This window comes from Pinus tabuliformis, chromosome 9, assembly GCF_031772625.1.
Source record: "Pinus tabuliformis cultivar Carrire ecotype Pingquan chromosome 9, CPIR1, whole genome shotgun sequence".
NCBI lineage: Eukaryota > Viridiplantae > Streptophyta > Pinopsida > Pinales > Pinaceae > Pinus > Pinus tabuliformis.
This window is the reverse complement of record NC_142307.1, coordinates 1037904678-1037908037: the sequence shown is the minus strand read 5'-3', so window position 1 is coordinate 1037908037 and position 3360 is coordinate 1037904678.

The window sequence follows — 3360 nt, the reverse complement described above, 5'->3', positions numbered from 1 at the left end:
TGTCGATTTCGTGTCTGTTGCGCCAATCATGCCATCGTCGGCATGAGAGTCATTGTTTGTTTTAGGAGGAGGAGGGACTGAGAATTCTGGTCTAGGAGCGTCAGGTATTTTGTCATAGAGTAGGCCGGACTGAGTGTAAATCAAGTCCAAATATTGCGCACGAGCAATAACTTGCTCTTCGGTGACGACTCCCCCTTTTGCCACATCTTCTGTAATGGAAGGTAACAAAGACTTAATAAACCATTCAGCTAAAAGCTAATCAGGAACATACTTTTTTACCATTCTACGACGACGTTGCCACTCATGAATATGATCAGATATGTGAGTGGCCGTTGTTTGTTTGAAATTGGTAAGAAGTTCTGTTCCCGTTTCGTACCTTATCGGTAACTAAAAATGGGTTAAAAAGGTTGTGGCTAGGGTACTGAAGTTGTCAAACGAAGCTCTGGGCAATTCGATATACCATTTTGCTGCCGGACCAATTAACGTCCTCTAAAAAAGGTGAAGCTTAATCGAATCATCATTTAGGGTGTTTGATGAACACCACAGATGAAATGTCATCACATGATTCGACGGGTCTTCACCCGGATTTCCATTAAATTTAGGAATATCTGACGGAAGTTTACGCGGAATCGCTGGCCACCAAGGGGCATAAGCAATTGGATCATTTGTCAGCCGGTTTAGATCTGGTAATTCTAGAGTTGCTACAAAGGGCAACTGTTGATTCAGGTTAGGCGAAGCATACCCAGGATAAGATGGAATCGCCTGAGCAGTGGGTCTTTGCATACCAGCATAATGTATTTGATGCTGGAAACTTTGACAAGGTTGATTGGCATAACCATTATAGTATGGTTGTTGATAACCGCTTTGGAAATGCAGTTGCCCATTACTTACAAAGACTTGTTGCTCAAGTCCTTGATATGATTGTTGGAATTGCGGTTGTTGAGATTGAACCAGTCCTGGTTGTTGGACCATTTGCTGTTGTCCAATACTGGATGATTGACCAAGATGAGGAGTCATAGTACTTGTTTGAGCCTGAGTCGCTCCAGATAAGGAGGCACTATCCTGAGTTTGTGATTGAGTCATCAAGACAAGAGGTTGTTGTATTGCAACCTGAGAAACTTGGGGTTGACATACAACAGGTAGCGCTTGTACTTGCGACGCAGTCACCGTAGCAGGTATAGTGGGAATATTCGACACAGGATGGACTGGTTGCATTGAATATACAACCCTTGGTTGCTGAGGCAGTATTGGTACCCAACCGCTGGATGTAATTCCAGTTTGACCTAAAGTTTGTTGTAAACTTGCATATGGTTGTTCTCTGGGAGGGAACAATGAAAAAGCATACTGCCCTCCATATGGTGGAAATCCAGTACTTAAAGGGTAGATTGGCCTTTGAAGACACATTGGATCAATTTGTTGAGTTTCAACATAAGAAATACCAGATGATAATCCGGATGAAGAAATAGGAACTGACCATGTCATCGAAACAGTCCTTGATTGGACTCCGGCTTGTTGTTGATAACTTGCCGGGACAGATGGTATACCATTGAACATCATTGGAGTAGCAGTAGGAGGCTGTGCCACTGCTGTATCGGACGACACAGTCCTGGATGTTGACGGTTGTTCAGACATATCTAGTCTATCCAAAATATTTTCTAGCGATTCTACAAGAACTTGCGATGAAGGGAGACTAACTTCGAAGACCAACGAGGGAAAGGTGATGATTATTCCATTTAAAATAAATTTTAGAGGCTTTGACACAACTTGTTTTTTCAATTTTTAAGAGTCGAGAAAAAACAAAAGATGACTCTAGTCTCCTTCGATTTTTAATGAGCTTGAAGTGACAAGTGCTCAGATGGACCTTTTCCGTTAAGGAGTCTGAAAAGGAATGAAAGGGACTACTCTGGAGATCTAGGTAGAGGGAGTACCAAACCAATCGCAAAACTGCAGAATACTTTTTACGGTACGGCAGTCAATCTTCCCGAATGCTGTGTTCAGTGCATTGCGATTGATAGGGCGGTAGACACGACTTCCTAAGGATAAAGGATTTAAGCCTATAGGGGTCTCCCAAAATATACTCGATGGTACGTGGGAGCACAAGTCCGTACTGGCACTTATCGTCTCAAAGTGGAGGAATCACCCAACCATCAGTGAGGACAACAGTTACCAGGCTTTACGACGCCGGAATACGTCTCTAGCCTAGACCTCTAAATGTTGTGCATTAAGTTCCAAAGCGTTGTTAGATTCATTGAATTTATTTTAAGTTGATCTTGCTTATGAAGTTTGCCTTTTGGGTTCACCATGAGATGTAGATGTAATTCCTAAAATGCAATCTAAAGATGATAAACAAACTTTTATCTCTTTCGTGTAATGAAAATCCTAGCTACTAGAGGAAAAGAAAGACACAATCTTTTCACAAAGAGCAAAGAGCACACTGTAAATGCACTTTCCTAAATCAAGCCAAACAGACTGTCAATATGCAAATGCACATGCATGTATTTGTTTTCGACTTTCTTAGTATTGATGCTAAAAAGATGGTTGATGTACAAATCTGAATTTGCTTTCAAGCGACAAACAAAAACAAGCTTCTTTTCGAAATCAAAAGATAGAGATGATTACGACACTTTATGATTTTGAAACGAATACTCATTTCTGGCATTAGAAAATCAAAAATTTAGACCAAAGGCAATAGTAAAATTATAATCGACCATCAACAACAATCAAACTTTCTCCTATGATCGAAATCGACACTTACGACGGATCTAAATCAAAGGACGACAGTACGACTAATCTACTTTTGCAATGGAAAACTGTAAACGACTCAACAAACACACAAAAACATCTACAGTTCTTTTGTACAAAGGAGGCGGAAAAACGGCAAGGAAAAGGGGTTTTAAATAGACACATATACTGATCAAAGGCAGCAAAATTCAGAGATAGAACTGGAGAAAATGAAGCACAAGAACCATAGCTGGACATGGCTAATCTGATCAGCGCACCTGTAACACAGAGAAACTGCAATGCAGCGCAGGTTTCCCTTTCGGGAAGTGCACTGAAATTCAGGATCTCTTAACAGTACCTGCGCTGGGCCAGAAACGAGAATCTGTTCAGGTTCTAGGTCACAGTTTGCAGTTCAGTCTTTGGTTTTTGGCCGAGTAAAAGCAATCAGTAATGCACAATCAGGGGTAGATCTAAGGAGGATCTAAGAGCTATCACAAGGGCAATCAGATAGTTTGTGTATCAGCTATTCAAATCATAAACAAATCTAGTGAATAGATTGAAGCAGCAGATATCTACTTTGCATTTGTTATGGCAAATGCAGTTTGAATGCTACTTATGAGTTTATGAAACAAACAACAA